This window comes from Rana temporaria, chromosome 6 (assembly GCF_905171775.1).
Source record: "Rana temporaria chromosome 6, aRanTem1.1, whole genome shotgun sequence".
In the NCBI taxonomy this organism is placed as follows: Eukaryota; Metazoa; Chordata; class Amphibia; order Anura; family Ranidae; genus Rana; species Rana temporaria.
The window spans coordinates 131,748,363-131,766,753 of NC_053494.1; positions in this window are offsets into that span (position 1 = coordinate 131,748,363).

Genomic DNA, 18,391 nt, shown 5'->3' on the forward strand with positions numbered 1-18,391 from the left:
TCTGTAGCTACCCAGTATATCTCCTAAATCTGCACTGTTTAGGAGATATCCCCTGTGCCCTGCATGTGCTGATGTCATGAGCACATGCGCACTGAGGCAAACTGACTGAAGCAATGGCATCTACGTGCCGTTACCGGTGGCTCCCGCGGGAGTGACGTCCTAGCGGCTCCGGACAATTGCAGCGCCAGAGCCACGATACCCAGAAGTAACCCCCGGGAGAGATGTCGCCGCCGGAGGGAGGGACAAGGGTCGCTGCGGGGGCTTCGATCTAAGGTAAGTAATTTATAATGAGCTGGTATGCTATGCATACCAGCTCATTATGCCTTTGTCTTGCAGGTTTTATTTAAAGGGTTTACAACCACATTAACATTACACAAAGTCTACATATAATACATAGGTATAAAACCTTTACAAACTAGCCAGTGTTTCCTAACTTTATAATAACCCAAATCTAAGAAAAAAATATTAAATCTAATTCCAATTGTTTATTTTGCATTATTTACTTCTACTCCTTATGCCGCGTACACACGATCGGAATTCCGATGAAACTGACTTTCATCAGTCTTGCCTGCACACTATCAGACTAAATTCCGACCGTCCAAAACGCGGTGACGTAAAACACTACGACGAGCCGAGAAAAATTAAGTTCAATGCGTCGACTTGATTCTGAGCATGCGTAGATTTTTCTCCGGATTTTCTCCGGATTTAAAACATGTTCTATTTTTTTACAGCGATGTAAAAAGTTTCGATGAGGCCCACACACGATCGTTTTTCCCAATGAAAAAAGTTTATCTGACTTTTTTAATCGGAAAAAACGATTGTGTGTACACGGCATTAGTGTTCCTGTCAAACACATCTTTGTAACCTATCCCATGGCATATTTGTTGAATGTCTCAGTTTCCTTTATGGGGGAATGGTAAACTCCTGTTTTGGGGGCCATCCACTATACACCCCCTGTTATGTCTCCTGGCACTGGTTCCCTCACCACCTCCATGTACGCACTCTACATATTCTGGTGCTGAACAATTTGAAAAGGCCCTGCTTCTTAAAGTTATGCTGGTGCCCGTAGGAAGTGTCAACTTCATGCAAGCAACCCTCTGGATGTAAACAGAAGAGTTTTGGCATTTTTCTGCTCCAGTGGTCAGGGAGAGGGGAATGGGAGGGAGATAATATAATTCTGGAGATGGACTTTGATGTAACTTTTTTTAAACTTCAATGTTCAGAGTACAGTATCCCCAAGTATGAGTCACCTGATCTCAAGTACCTCTTGAGTATAAGAAGGCAATGGCAACTCTCCTATATACCATCAAGAAAAGTATTTGTTAATCAGTCTGTTAGCTACACAGATTATAATAGAGCAGGTGGTTGTGTGCAACTATAAAACGCATAAAGTAAAAAAGACAATTTTATATATATATATATATATATATATATATATATATATATATATATATATATATATATATATATATATATATATATATATGTATGTTTTATGGTACAAAAAGCATGCATGAACACATTAAAATGTTTGCCAATATGGAAAAGCAGTCAGTAAAAAACAAAAAAAATGCACATATTCATACGCACAGATAAACATGTAACCACAAATGTTAGAAAAAGCAGAGCATATAAATAACTCATGTGCAACGCACGAACCTTTTTGACGTCAGTTGTAACAGCAAAATAATGCTATCCTTCAATTTTATCTAGTAATAAGACCAGTCAGAACATTGCTTGTGATAATTTAGCTGTGTATGGTAGGCAGCACAACTGAGCACAAGGTCAGTCAACAAGAATTCTCAGGTTTTCTTTGATCATGGTCCTATTACATATAGTTTATAATATCAATATGACAGTAAAACAGTACTGAAAATACTGCAAATAAGCAAGTAAAAAAAATATTCCATAACATTTAACAAAACAACATGTTTAAATTCATAACATAATTACTTGGTGATGTGCATGAATATGCATTATAGATGATAGATTTTTTAGTTTTTTATTCAAAATCAAAATTGATTGAAAGAAAAAAATACTGGATATGTTTGCTTAGATCCAGGGCTTTTTTTCCAGGGGGATCTTGGGGGAACTCAGTTCCACCACCTCTGGCTCAGACCCTTTGGTGCCTGCTCACCACAATCACTTGTAAACACAGAAGTCTGGTTTTTATAAGTGACAGCTCTGCACTCTGTGTGAAACCCCCCCTGAACTCTGTACTCTGTGTACTATGTAATGCAATCCTGGTATTTAATGCCCCTTTAAGACCCTCCTACTGTTTGTGAAATCTAAACAGGGTCGTGGTTGAGTTCCTTCACCTATTTTTTCTGAGAAAAAAAGCTCTGGTGTTAAGTTATATGCACTGTTTATTTGCGGTACTTGTATTAACATTCCCACGGTTACACAGGATTTCTATAGCGGTGTATACTGACCTCCGGACGGCTACATTCGGATCTCCTGATATTTTGGCCGGTTCCTCGGCGGGATAAGAGAGCCGGACAGAGATCACATTTGTGGCCTTCCGAACTTCATATAACACGGCACAGATATTACATTTCTTAACCGGGCCCAAGGGGACCTGGGAATGAAACGCTTGCTTATCTAAGGAAGCTCTTTCTAGGGCCATGTTACTCCTTACATTGAGGCTGTTATATTTATATGTTATGTTTTTTCTCAAAGTGTGTTAGTCCTGGCTGTCGATACTACCTATTACCCGGTGTAAGACTACTACCCCGCTTTAGAGCGGCTAGCTCCCCTCTAAAAGTACCCGGCTTCTTCTTCCTGTACCCTTCTATAACCCTTCCCTGACTTTTTCAGGTGGAAGAGCAGGCCTGTCTCCACCTCCGGTAGTTCCTCTGCGAGGTTTTACTCCTCGCCCTTACTAGGGGAATCTTCCCCATCTCTCTCCCCCCCCCCTTTCTTTTTTCTTTCTCCTTTTTTTTTTGTCCTCCCCCCTCCCGTCTTCCAACCTCCCTCGCCCCTCTCTATCCCGACCCCCTCTACCCTCTCCGGCACTCTACGACCCTGGTTGTCTATTTATAGGCCCACCTCTGAGCGTGTACACCTCAATATTCACCATGCCATCCAATCCGACACGTTCAGTTCCCCTCTCTCTCAAGGTATATTCGCTGAATGCCAAGGGACTAAACGTCCCCGAAAAGCGCAGCAGTGTCTTAGCAGAAGCACACCGACTTGGAGCACAAATCCTTTTTATTCAAGAAACACACTTTAAATCGGACTCGGTCCCGCGCTTCCGCAACAATCACTACCCCACGGCCTACCAGGCCACCTCCCCTAACTCTAAGACTAAAGGAGTGTCCATCTTGTTATGCAAGGGGCTATCTCTAGATATTGAGGACCAGCTAATAGACCCGGAGGGTAGGTACATTTTTTTGAGGGGCTCATGGAAAAACCGACCAATAACACTAGCTAATCTATACTGCCCCAACTCTAAGCAGGTCACATTTATTCGGGAAGCCCTTGCGAAACTCACACTTTTTCAAGCGGGGCTCTTGATTATGGGGGGCGACCTTAATGTCCCTCTCGACCCCCTATTGGACACCTCTACCAGTACTTCCTCCCTCCCCTACTCCGCCCTTCGCCAAATTAAACTTCAGCTTGCGTCCCTGACACTACACGACACCTGGAGGACCCTCTACCCTAAAGACAAAGACTATACATTTTTCTCATCCCCACACAACCGATATTCAAGGCTGGATTACCTATTTGTAACACAGGCAGACTTATCCTTCCTTCACTCAGCATCGATCGAACCTATGACGCTGTCTGACCATCATCCTATCACGACCACCCTGCAATTCCCTGACATGGTCCCTTCTACTAAGCTCTGGAAACTAAATGCGTCCCTTCTTACAGACCCTGGAGACCTAGCGACGCTCAAACACGAAATAGAAGCATTCTTTATCCACAACGACACACCAGATACATCTCCCATGACACAATGGGAGGCCCACAAATGCGTCATTAGGGGCCAGTTGCTCTCGATCTCGGCTCGGAAAAAAAAGGAACGACAAGCCCTGGTACTCGCGCTGTCCACCAAAATACGCACTTTAGAAGCTCAACACAAACGTACATTGGCGCTTAAAACATCACAAGAACTGGCAGAAACACGAACACTATTACGGGAGGAACTATTTAAAAAAGCACGCCGAAGTAATGTATTAGCCCAGAAACTTTTCTTCGAACAAGGCAACAAACCAGGCAGGTTACTGGCCAGAGCCACCCAGCAGCGTAAATTGGCCTCTACAGTCCATCATATTGTAGATGCTTTGGGTAGGACACACTCAAAAACCGAAGACATAGCACAACAGTTCCACTCCTTTTACAATAACCTCTATAACTTGCGCCCAGGAGATGAGAATCCTGCAACGCAGGAGAAACGCCAGAAGTTAATTAGGGAATTCCTAGGTAAACACAGTCCAGTAGCTCTGTCAACGGAGGATTCCCTAGCCTTAGAAGCCCCCCTGACCCTAGGGGAATTCCTAGCGGCACTCAAAGCCACAAAACCAGGCAAAAGTCCAGGCCCAGACGGCTTTACGGCCATATATTACAAAACCTTTGCTGACGTCATAGCACCAAGCTTCCTTAAAGCATTTAATTCTCTTCCTACTGACTCCTCTTACAGATCAGAAAGATTGCTTGAAGCCTATATATCTGTTATCCCCAAAGAAGGGAAGGATCCAACTAATGTTGCCAGTTATCGTCCAATATCCCTGCTCAATGTGGACGTCAAGCTTTTTGCCAAAATCTTGGCAACTCGCCTATCTCACCACATACCAGCCTGGGTGGGCCTAGACCAGGTGGGGTTTGTCCCTGGAAGAGAAGCCAGGGACAACACCATTAAGGCCCTGAACCTTCACAATTGGCTTACTACCTCCGGGCAAAAAGGTTTTTTCCTGGCAATGGACGCGGAGAAGGCGTTCGACAGGGTGGCTTGGGACTACACAGCAGAAGTCCTAACTGCGCTGGGATTGGGGACCCGTATGCGGTCATTAATCTTCTCATTATATGCCAACCCAACGGCCAAAGTAAAAGTCAACGGTCACCTGTCGGACGCCTTCTCCATCCACAATGGAACTAGTGTCATGGTCTTACCTCTCTCCTGTCTCCTTCGTTTGACATGTGCTGGCGGCCATCTTGGTTTCTAGGTCTCTTGTAGCCTCCCACCCTGCGGCTCCTCCTTCCCACTGGGAGGAGCTGGATACCTGGCTCACATATATAGGAGGTCTGTGACTTCAGTTCCTTGCTTGGTCCTCCTGTGTGCACATGCTTCTAAGACTGCTGCTGCTTCTGGTTCTGTTCCTGGCTTCGTCTGACTTCCCTGCTGGTTCCTGATCCTGGCCTCGTCTGACTTCCCTGCTGGTTCCTGATCCTGGCTTCGTCTGACTTCCCTGCTGGTTCCTGATCCTGGCTTCGTCTGACTACTCTTCTGGTTCCTGACCTCTGGTTTCACCATCCGTTGGACTTTTGCTTTACAGCTTGATTTTCAATAAAGCCTTCTTATTTTCACTTATCTCTTGTTGTACGTCTGGTTCATGGTTCCGTAACATTAGGACCAAGCCATGAATTTTGACGGTACAGAGCCATCCTCGCTACCCACGCTGGTTGCCAGACTTGATCAGTTGGAGTCCCTGTTGGGTCAGTTCGCCGTGGCGTTGCAAACCCTGCTTGAACGCACGGCTCATGTCGCTCCCGTTGCCGATGGGTCGGTTGTCGCTCCTGGGCCCGCTCCTACTGCCGCTCCGGTTGTTGCGCCAGAGTCTACCCCGACACCTGTTGTTGCGCCTGCGGTGTTTCGGGGTATGTCCGGTTCTGCCCCCCTTCCACAACGATTTGGGGGAGAGCCAACTCAGTGCCGAGGTTTCCTTAACCAAGTGGGCATTTATTTCGAGTTGCTGCCACATGCCTTTCCCACTGAGAGATCAAAGGTGGGGTTCTTGATCTCGCTGCTCTCTGACAAGGCCTTGGCCTGGGCCAGTCCTTTATGGGAGAACAACAATCCGGTGGTTGCCGAGTTTTCCGGTTTTGTTGCTTCTCTTCGGAAGGTATTCGATGTGCCGGCTCGCGCCGCCTCTGCTGCGAAGCTCCTTATGTCCGTCAGACAGGGTTCACGATCCGTAGCCGAATACGCCATTGAGTTTCGTACCCTGGCAGCAGAGGTAGGTTGGAATAATGAGGCCCTGGTCGCTGCTTTCTCTCATGGTCTCTCGGATGCCTTGAAGGATGAGGTTGCAGCTAAGGACCTACCAGTGGAGCTCGAGGCTCTTATTTCTTTCCTGATTTTGATTGACACCAGACTCAGGGAGAGACCTTCCTTTAAGGTGAGCCTGCGGAGGCCTCCTAACAGTTTGGCGCCTACGTTTGCTGTCCCACCCGTGCCTCCCTCTCCTCCCACGCCTCCTGGTGTTGACTTGTCTGGGGGTGAACCCTCGCAGCTGGGGTTTGCTCGCTTGTCCGAGGGGGAGAGGGTACTCCGGAGACGCGAGGGCCGATGCATGTACTGTGGTCTCGATGGGCATTTTCGGTTGGCATGTCCGAACCGTCCGGGAAACGCTCGCACCTGAGATCCTGTCGGGGGCAGATCTTGGGTGGAGTCTCCTCGTCCCCGGTTTCCCGTGTTGATAAACCACTGATCACTGTTGTCCTCTCCTGGGTCGGGGGCTCGGTGACGACCCAGGCGTTGGTGGACTCTGGTGCTGGTGGTTTTTTCATTGATAGTGAGTTCGCTGCCGCCAATTCCATTCCTCTACAGGCTCGAGGTTCCCCGCTGGCTCTAGAGGCGATAGACGGCAGACCCCTCCAACCGTCACACGTGACTCATGAGACCCTTCCAGTGGGGGTAGCCATTGGTGCCGCTCACAGAGAGTCGGTCTGCTTCCAAGTTATTTCGTCTCCACACTACTCGGTGGTCTTGGGGTACCCCTGGCTCCAGAAGCATAATCCGACTTTTGACTGGAGATCGGCCGAGATCCTCTCATGGTCACCACAGTGTGGGGCTAAGTGCATCCATGGGCCTGTCAAGTTGCTGTGTACTTCCTCGGACTCTCTGTTGCCTCCTGAATACGAGGAGTACCGGGATGTATTCGATAAGGTACGCGCAGTTGCCCTACCTCCGCACCGCCCATATGATTGTGCCATTGAGTTACAACCTGGTGCCGTTCCTCCTCGCGGCAAGGTCTATCCACTGTCGGTTGCGGAGAATGAGGCCATGGAGGAGTACGTGATGGAGGCGCTGTCCCGTGGTCACATTCGCAAATCCTCGTCCCCGGCAGGGGCTGGATTTTTCTTTGTGAAAAAGAAGGGCGGTGAGTTGAGGCCTTGCATCGATTACAGGGGTCTCAATCGCATCACGATCAAGAACGCTTACCCGATACCCTTGATTTCCGAGCTGTTCGATCGCCTTAAAGGGGCCACGGTCTTTACCAAACTCGACCTGAGGGCGGCATATAACCTGGTAAGGATCAAGGCGGGCGATGAGTGGAAGACCGCCTTTAACACCAGGACCGGTCATTATGAATCCTTGGTTATGCCCTTTGGGTTGTGCAATGCGCCCGCAGTCTTTCAGGAATTCATCAACGATGTTTTCCGTGACCTGTTGCAGCAGTGTGTGGTGGTCTATTTGGATGACATCTTGGTATATTCTGAATCCAGGGAGGCCCACATTCTGGATGTCAAACGAGTGTTGCAACGGTTACGAGAGAACAAGCTGTTCGGTAAGCTTGAGAAATGCGAATTTCACCGATCCCAGGTAACCTTCCTAGGTTACATCATTTCCGCTGAGGGGTTCTCCATGGATCCTGAGAAGGTTTCGGCTGTCTTACAGTGGCCTCAGCCCAGTGGTCTTCGTTCCTTGCAGCGTTTTTTGGGCTTCGCCAATTATTATCGGAAGTTCATCAGGGACTTCTCCATGCTGGCCAAGCCTCTCACGGATCTGACCAGGAAGGGCAGTAATTCCCAGGTCTGGCCGCTCGAGGCCATCCGGGCTTTTGAGGCCCTAAAATCCGCCTTTGTGTCAGCTCCGATTCTGTCTCATCCCAACCCTGGGTTGCCCTTTGTCCTCGAGGTGGACGCGTCCGAGACGGGAGTAGGCGCCCTTCTGTCTCAGCGTAGGACACCAGAGGGTCCGCTGCTTCCTTGTGGGTTTTACTCCCGGAAACTGTCATCCGCGGAGTGCAACTATCAGATTGGTGACAGGGAGTTATTGGCCATAGTGCAGGCTCTCAAAGAGTGGAGGCACTTGCTCGAGGGCTCGGTGGTTCCGGTTCTCATCCTGACGGACCACAAGAATCTGACCTACCTTTCTGAGGCCAAGAGATTGACACGTCAGGCCAGATGGGCTCTGTTCTTGTCACGTTTTAATTACGTGGTCTCCTACCTACCTGGTTCCAAGAACATCAGGGCGGATGCCTTATCACGGCAGTACTCCGAGCTGTCCAGGGAGGAATCTATACCGACTTCGGTCATACCTCCGAATCAGATCCTGGCCGCCATTCGCACCAGCCTGACCTCTCCCCTTGGTGAGCAGATTTTGGCGGCTCAGTCTGGTGCTCCCTCTGGGACACCCAACGGCAGATGTTTTGTGCCTGAGGAGTTGCGCACTCGGTTGTTGCGAACCTACCATAACTCCAAGACCGCGGGGCATCCTGGTAAGAATCAGCTGTCCTGGGCTGTTTCACGTCTGTTCTGGTGGCCTTCCCTACGTTCCGACATCGCCGCATATGTAGCGGCATGCTCCGTTTGTGCCCAAAGTAAGTCCCCTCGGCACCTTCCGTTGGGCCTGCTGCAACCCATAGCCACCGGGGAGCGCCCATGGTCACACCTGGGGATGGATTTCATTGTGGACCTCCCTGCATCCCGAGGCCATACGGTCATTCTCATGATTGTGGATCGGTTTTCCAAAATGTGCCACTGTGTTCCTCTCAAGAAGTTACCCTCTGCACAAGAGTTGGCCACGATTTTTGCCCGGGAGGTCTTCCGGTTGCACGGTTTGCCCAAAGAGATAGTGTCGGATCGGGGGAGTCAGTTTGTGTCCAGGTTCTGGCGCGCCTTTTGCTCCCAGTTGGGGATTCATCTCTCCTTCTCCTCGGCCTACCACCCTCAGTCCAATGGGGCCGCAGAACGATCCAATCAGGCCTTGGAGCAATTCCTTCGTTGCTATGTCTCCGATCACCAGGACAATTGGGTTGACCTCCTGCCTTGGGCTGAGTTTGCCAGGAACACGGCTGTGAACTCTTCCTCTGGGACGTCTCCCTTCATGGCCAATTATGGGTTCCAACCTGCCGTGTTACCGGAGGCATTCTCTCCCCAGGATATTCCGGCTGTGGAGGATCACCTTTCTGCTCTACGTGCTTCTTGGGTACAGATCCAGAGGTCCCTTGAGGTCTCTGCGCAGCGCCAGAAACTCCAGGCTGATCGCAGACGAGCGCCTGCTCCTTCCTACCAGGTCGGAGACCGTGTATGGTTGTCCACCCGCAACCTCAACCTTCGAGTGCCCACTCCCAAGCTGGCTCCTCGCTTTGTTGGTCCCTTCCGAGTGCTTCGCAGGGTAAACCCGGTAGCCTATGCCCTTGCGCTTCCACCTGGCATGCGGATCTCCAACGTGTTTCATGTCTCCCTGTTGAAGCCACTGGTGTGCAATCGCTTCACTTCCTCGGTTCCTCGGCCTCGTCCGGTCCAAGTGGGCAATCACGAGGAGTATGAGGTGAGCAATATCCTGGACTCACGCCTGGTTCGCGGTCGGGTGCAGTTTTTGGTCCACTGGCGTGGTTATGGTTCTGAGGAGCGTTCCTGGGTTCCCTCCGCAGATGTCCATGCTCCTGCCTTGCTCCGAGCCTTCCACGCACGCTTCCCTCAGAAACCGTTTTTTGCACCGCGGAGGAGGGGCCCTTGAGGGGGAGGTACTGTCATGGTCTTACCTCTCTCCTGTCTCCTTCGTTTGACATGTGCTGGCGGCCATCTTGGTTTCTAGGTCTCTTGTAGCCTCCCACCCTGCGGCTCCTCCTTCCCACTGGGAGGAGCTGGATACCTGGCTCACATATATAGGAGGTCTGTGACTTCAGTTCCTTGCTTGGTCCTCCTGTGTGCACATGCTTCTAAGACTGCTGCTGCTTCTGGTTCTGTTCCTGGCTTCGTCTGACTTCCCTGCTGGTTCCTGATCCTGGCCTCGTCTGACTTCCCTGCTGGTTCCTGATCCTGGCTTCGTCTGACTTCCCTGCTGGTTCCTGATCCTGGCTTCGTCTGACTACTCTTCTGGTTCCTGACCTCTGGTTTCACCATCCGTTGGACTTTTGCTTTACAGCTTGATTTTCAATAAAGCCTTCTTATTTTCACTTATCTCTTGTTGTACGTCTGGTTCATGGTTCCGTAACAACTAGACAGGGGTGCCCTCTATCCCCCCTGCTTTATATACTTACACTGGAACCCCTTCTCCGTTGCATTCGAGCCAACCCAGATGTGAAAGGCATAAAGATACAGGAACGTGAATTTAAAATTGCGGCATTCGCAGATGACGTCCTACTGTTTCTTTCTTCGCCGCTCACATCCCTACCTAATCTCCTGCAAATCCTGGAACATTTCAAGTTGCTATCAAATTTAAAAATCAATTACTCTAAATCGTTTGCATTAAATGTATCTCTACCCGCGGCACTAGCGAAGCAATGCCAGCTAAATTTCCCTTTCCAATGGAAATCGGATGCCATACCCTATTTAGGGATCCAACTTCCGGCCGATTTAGCAGAGCTTTACAATAGGAATTTCCAAACGGAATTGCAGAACATACGTCGTGATCTCCAAAAATTGGATAAATCCACCATTTCCTGGTTTGGGCGAGCGTCCATTATAAAAATGACAATCCTCCCCAGGCTGCTTTATAAAATCCAAACGCTACCTATTCGTCTGCCACCTTCCTTTTTTGAACTCTATAGGTCCATATCTAGAACCTTCCTGTGGGCCAACAAATCCCCTCGGATTAGTTGGAAGAAGCTGGTGCTCCCGAAAGCGCGCGGAGGAATAGGCCTACCTGACCTGCAACGATAATTCCCGGGCAGTACATTTAGCGCGCATTGTAGATTGGAAGGTACATAGTCGATATAAGGACTGGGTGACTGTTGAAAACATGACAACAAACTCGGACTTACAATGCGCCCCGTGGATCCCTAAGTCACACATGTCCCCAGTTGCCTTAACCCACCCTCTGGTTGGTGCCACCCTTCAGGAATTCGATAAGGCTTGCGCTGCTCACGCAGTCTCAACTAAATTTTGCCCAATTACTCCAGTAAGACACAACCCAGACTTCCCCCCAGGCCTTTCCGGAACGTTTTTACGATCTGAATGGTCGCAAGCTGAAATGCTGGCCAAACATTTTTTTCAAAGGGGTCGCTTTTTGCGGCAAACCGAACTTGCTAGACGCTCTAACACTGGCACATTTCCATTCTGGCCCTATCTCCAGCTCAAACACTTTTTAGACGACCCGTCCAGAAGAAAAGACTTTACAAGGACCCCTACGGTTCTGGAGTCTTTATGTTCTCGCTCGACACCCCAGAATCATGTCATATCCATGCTTTACACCTCTCTCTTTGGGGAGTCCTCCTCACTATTAAACTCAGAACGCTCCTATTGTAATTCAGCCTTGAACTCGGAGATCGACGAGGAGAGTTGGGACCGTATACACTTGTACATTCACAAAGGATCCCTGAACGTCTCTATCCAGGAAAATGGGTACAAGCTAAAAACCCGCTGGTATAAAACCCCAGACTTGCTCCATAAATTCTCCCCGTCGGTCTCTGACCAATGCTGGCGATGTGGCAAGGAACGTGGCACTTTTCTCCACATCTGGTGGGAGTGCCCAATGCTCCAACCCTTCTGGCACAAAGTACATAATTGGACAAAAATGGTGTCCCTACTCCCTCTGGAATTTTGCCCAACACAATACCTCTTGCATTTCTCTAAAAACCTCAGGGGGGGGGGTACTTCAAGTCGGTGGCAATGCACATGATTAATGCTGCTAGAATGTGCATACCAGTACATTGGCGTTCGCCATCCCCGCCCTCCATGGCTGAATGGGCTTCTCGAATAAACCGTGTCGCTGAGATGGAGGAACTGATTTACACGGCCTCAGATAATATCTCTAAATTCACTGCTATATGGGAAGCATGGATAACCTTTAAAAACTCTCAATCATACAAGGATCTCCTCAACAATGCAGATTAGTACCACACTGTGGCATTATTGCCCTTAGTCTAGGATACAGACTCAGACTCACACTCCTGGCCTGGCACACAGTAGAATTATGACCACTAGATGCTGGAGAGGGTAGCTGGTGACTTTTGTACCCCCTCTCCTGATTAAACCTCATTCCCCCTCATCCATTCTCTCCCTGCTTACCCATATACTCCCTTCCCCCCACCTATCTCTCTCCTCTCCCCAACGTGCCCCCCCCCCTGCCCCCCCTCCCTTTTTTTTTTTTTTTTCTTTTTTCTCTCTTTTCCTTCTCTTATCTCTCTCTCGCTCTCCCCCCCCCCTTCCCTCTCTCTCCTTCTAACTCTTCTAAATATGCCCACCCAAACAAATCATTTGACCCGGGAAGCTATTGTGTAGACTTGTACAGACATATTGGATCTATGTTTTGCCAAAATTTGCCTGTACGACTTTGTGTTTGGGCTCATGGAGCCACTCCATTTTATGTTATATGCAAATCTTTTCAATAAAATCTTTAAAAAAAAAAAAAGAATAGGTATTACAAAAAAAAAAAAAAAAAAAAAAAGCTCTGGTTAGATCCAATCATCTAATGCCGCGTACACACAATCGGAATTTCCGACAGCAAAACCGTGGATTTTTTCAGACGGAATTTTGGCTCAAACTTGTGTTGCATACACAGGGTCACGCAACCAAAAGCTCACATCGAACATTTCTTGTCGGAAATTCCAACCGTGTGTACGCGGTATTGGATCCAAAATCCTATCCGATCCAAAATCCTATCCAATCCAATCAATTTGCTTAAATGTGCCTACAGATATTAGAGAATGGTTCCCCAAACTGGCCCTTAATGATGGATATGTGTTTGTAGTCCCCTCCATGATACTTGCCAAGTTTGGCAAATGGAGCCTGCTTGGGCAAAATGTAATCTCCCTCTGATGGATTTCCGTTTTTCTACCGCAAAATCCTGCCTTCAGGATAGGTGGCAGTGTCCTTCGTCATTGTTACACTGATGCCCTTGCAAAATCCAATTGTCAGAGGTCGACCGACCAGAGACGCTCTCCAAAATGTTTCACAGCCCAAGCATCCTGGACTGGTATCTCTTACAATGTATTTCATATATTAATTTTAGTGTTTTGACCCACATCGCTTTTTTTTACCCATTCCACAAATATCATGTTACCCAAATTTGTTGCACAGAATACAGTTATTTATTAGTTAAATAGGCTATGATAAAATCAGAATGGGAGCATAATAATCTTTTTTTTACTTCACATTAATATTATTACAAGCTAAAATTAAGCTAACAACAGTTGAGTCCATGATAAAACCATATAGTGTAAAACCTTGGTTTAAGAGTAACTTGGTTCGAGAGCATTTTGCAAGACAAGCAAAATGTTATAATACATTTTGACTTGATATACAAGCGATGTCTTGATATACAAGTAGCGTCATGTCACAACTGGGTATAAAAGAGAAGAGAGGCGCCTCTAAGTGTAGCAATATGATTACATTTAATGAAGGTACAACATTTAGCAACTCACATGGTTGATGATTAAAAGAGGCACATATAAGTTATGCAGGCATCCGGAGTAAAGATGTCCACATAGACCATCCCCCGCACCGCCATTGACGTCATCCCTTCCACGCTGCGCTTTATGAGTGGTTAAAGCCTCGCTTTCAGATTGCTCTACTGCAGGGTAGGCTTCCCGGTCTCTATTGCAGACAGCTTTACCCCGGATGCCTGCGTACTTAGATGTGCCTCTTTTAATCATCAGCCATGTGAGTTGCTCATTTATCTTTTATGTTCTGGAGCTCCTGCTGGCATTTGCTTCTAATCCCCTTGTGGATGGACATTTTATGGCTACACAACCTATCACACTGCTATAATCTTTTTATATGATTATAATCTGAAGGATTTATGAATAAATGGTTGTGGAACAAATCATTTGAGTTTCCATTATTTCTTATGGGCAAATTTGCTTTGATATATAAGTGCTTTGGATTACAAGCATGCTTCTGGAACGAATTATGCTCGCAATCCAAGGTTTTACTGTAATGGTAAAATGGAAATGAAACTCAGTAATTTAACAATTTGTCATCCAAGAACTGGAAAACAAGTAAAATTGATAGAAACATTATCTGGATAAGAAGCAAAAATGGAAAATTGTATCATACTTACCAGTAATATAGAATACCGAGGGTGGGAGCGTATGCTGCCATGGATAGGCACCAGGAAAGGAAAATTAATGGTAAGTATGATACAATTTTCCGTTTTCCTGGTGCCTCCATGGCAGCATACTTGTGATAAATAACTAGCTGATATGGGTGGGATAATGCTTAACAATAAACGTTTAATTAGAAGAAGACATAGCAGCCTGAACTGCCCTTCTTCCAAACTCAACAGTCGTGAGAGCTCCTAGACCAATATGGTAGTGTCTGAGGAACGTATGGTGAGAAGACCAGGTGGCGGCCCTGCACACCGTCTTCAACAAAACATTAGCCCTTGCTGCCCAGGAAGCCGAGACTGCCCTTGCAGAATGAGCATTTACTCAGGATGAAGAATATTCTTTACCCTGTAAGCCTTCTGGATTAACTTTACAACTCAAGATGCCAGAGTTCTGATGGAAGCTTCTTTGCCCCTGTATTTACTGAACAGTACAATGAAAAGTCTCTCAGAGTTTTTGAAGGGGTCGTGGCTGCTAGGTAGGCCCTGAGCACTCTGGATACATCCAGCTCACGACAAGACTCTGAACCTGTGTCTGTAAACACTGGTAGTGCCCAGGTTCCAACAGGTGGCTTGGAGTAGCGACCTTAGGTGTGAACCCTCGAAGGGGCGAAGTTCCACCCTGTTCGGGAAGAAGGAGATGTGGCCGTCACCCATCCCTAAGGTGTGAAGTTCCGAGATCCTTCTGCCAGATGTAATGGCTAGCAGGAAAGCCGTCTTTAGTGTCAGGTTCCATCTTGCTACTTGTTCCACTGGAGCAAAGGGATGGTCAGATAGAATTTCAAGGACCAGGGACAATCCCACTTAGGAAATGATCGTCTGACAGGTGTCGCCGAATCTTCAATACTCCTCTGAGGAAAGTGACTACCAAGAGATCCTCCACCCATCTCTTACTTGTTGCGGCAGAGACTGCTTCTACCTGCACTTTGAGGGAGCTCAGACCAAGCCCCAGATCAAGTCCTGTCTGAATGAAACCTAAAATATTGGATGTAGAGGGAAGGATTGGATCAAATCCATTTCCGGTAGCAGATGACAAGAACTTGTCCCAGATTTTTGATTATATGGCATTAGTTGCCGGTTTTTCTGGCTTTTAGAAGGGTTGTTATGACTCCTGGGGAACACCCTAGGGACTCGAACCCTCGCCTCTCAACCTCCAGATTCGAAGATTCAACTTCTGGAGGGTTTGGATGAACTAGACTGCCCTGCGACAGAAGTTGAGGGAAAGGAGGGATCCTGATTGGAGAGCTCACACTGAGGCGCATGGCTAGAGGGAACCAGGGTCTCTTCAGCCAATACGGAAGTACTGCCACCACCTGGACTGACTCCCTGAGGAGCCTCAGGAGGAATTTGAATATTAATGGCCTGGGAGGAAAGGCATATGCTGTGGTGAACCTTCAGGGGCATGACAGGGCATCCACTGCCTCGGCTTGTGAATGCTGCATTCGAGAGAAGAATCTGTCCAGCTTGGTATTCTTTGGGGAGACAAACAGGTCTACCTGAGGGGGATCCCACATGCTGGCAATCTGATGGAAGACGAGGGGGTGGAAAGCCCATTCGTTGTTGTCCAGGAAGTTTCTGGGCAACGTGTCTGCTTCCGTGTTCAACCTGCCCGGCAGATACATTGCTCTGGGGTCCAGGAGGTTCTTCTCTGCCCAGAGTGTGATCAGCATCACCACCTTGAGGAACGACCTGCTGCGAGTGCCTCCTTGCTTCTGCAGATAAGCGACAGCTGCCATGTTGTCTAGATGTAGAAGTATTCTCTGGCCTCTGATTTGGGACGCCAAAGTTAGTGCTAAGAAGGCTGTCCTCATCTCCAAGATGTTGGATACCACTCCCTGGGTAGAACATGACCATCTACCCTGTATTCTGGTTTCCCCGGAATGGGCTCCCCAGCCCTGTCCGATTGCATCGGACATAATTGTGATCCAAGGATGGGGGACCAGGTGACTAGGTTTGGAGAGGTTTTCTGGAACTGTCCACCAGTGAAGATTCCTGTGCATTACTCCCGTCAACAGTATCGTCTGGGATAGTCGTTGTTTCTTCCACTGCGCCAAGAAACCTGTCTGGAACTACCTTAAGTGCCAATGGGCCCAAGGAACCATGGGTATACAAGGAGACACTGTGCAAATGAGGCTCAGACATTGTGAAGCTGTCAGATACGGGCTCCGGATGACCTTGATCATTCTCTGGGTGACAATCCTTGCCTTTGGCGGTGGTAATGATACTGTCCCCTCCTGAGTGTTGAACATTGCACCCAGGTAGATTATCTGCTGTGTGGGTGCTAGTTGACTCCTTTCGGAATTTATTAGCCACCCTAGCTCTTTTAGGGACTGTAGAAGAATTTCCCGGTGACATACCAACTGATCCGGATTGCTTGCTAGGAGGAGGATATCGTCCGAGTAGTGGAATATCCTCAAGCCCCTTTCCCGCAGGGGAACCAAAGCGGATATTAGTATCTTGGTGAACACCCTGGGAGAGGTGCACAGACCGAAAGGCAGGGCTTGAAACTGTAGGTGGGTCCATCCCACTGCAAATCTCAGACATTTTTGAAATGCAGATAGAATTAGAACGTGTAGGTACGCATCCTGCAGAAATCATCCAATCTTATGGCTGGACTGCCTGAATAATCCTCTGCAGGGACTCCATTTTGAAGCTTTTGGGGCAGATATACCGGCTGAGCCTCTGAAGGCCTGTCACAGGCCTCCACCCACCTGTCCTCTTTGGGACCAGAAATAGGGTGGAGTAGACGCCTGCGAAGCGCTCTGCCAAGGGAACCAGAACAGCCGCCCCCTGAGGCTGAAGTGACGTTAGGAAGTTTTACAGAGCTTGAGCCCTTGGCGGAGAGGATGGAATCTCTGTTCCTTTGAAAGAATCCCGAGGTGGGGGATGAGAGAAATTCCAAAGGTGCCCCCATTGAATTGTAGACAGAACCCAGGGGTCCTGACAGCATGTGGTCCAGACTGGGACAAAGAACTTTAGCCTGGCTCCCACCGGGAGTGCCTGGGCTACTCTGGCGTCAAAAAGACTGCTTCTGCTCCTGTGGAGTCGGAAAGGTCCTTCATCTTCCTGTTCAAAAAGAATGTCTGAGTACCTTTCCAAGGTCTTTTGTTGTCTCTGGGCTGTCTTGACTGCCTAAAATCTATTGGATTTGTCTGGCGGAATCTAGAGGACCTGCCTCTGAATCTTCGCATCCTTCTGTCCTGGGGAAGCACACCGGACTTCCCTCCTGACAGCCTGGAGATAGCTTTAACCGCTTTGTCTCTGAATAGTGCTTTTCCACTGAATGGGATTTTGCACCAATTTTGTTTGGAGAATAAGTCAGCCAGCCAATCTTCCAGCCAGAAGACCCTCTTCACCATTACTGAATGCAACATGGATCTTGCAGAGCATCTGATCGTGTCAATGGCCGCCACCCTGACAAAGTCTGCTGACAATCTAAGTTCTTCCAAGGCTTTAATTATATCCTCCTTGGGGACATCCTGACGCAAAGCCGTCTCAATATTATATGTCCAAGATCTTATGGCATTTGATACCGATGTGAGGGCGATAGCTGGCTTACATGCTGCTCCCGCGGCTAAATAGCTCCTCTTCAGCTCCAGGTTGGTTCGCATGCCTAGAGGGTCTTTTGAAGGAAGCGGAATCCTCCATTGGTAAAGCGCGCTCTTTTTTTTTTTTTTTTTTTACGGGTCGCACCACCGATGCGTCTACCACTGGCATGGATCCTGTTAATGGGTATAGTTTATTGAACCAGCCCCATGAAAGTTTTCTATCAGTCTTTGCCCATTCATTCTGAATGACCTGGCTAATGTCGCCTCAACAAGAAGAGAACCTGCCTCCCTTTGAGGATGGGAAGTAACTCGTAGACTCTTGAGGAGGCTCTTCTGCGTCTTTTCAGGTGACTGCAGTTTTGACTGCCTGGAAGAACAGCTTTACCAAGGAGAGACTGAAGCC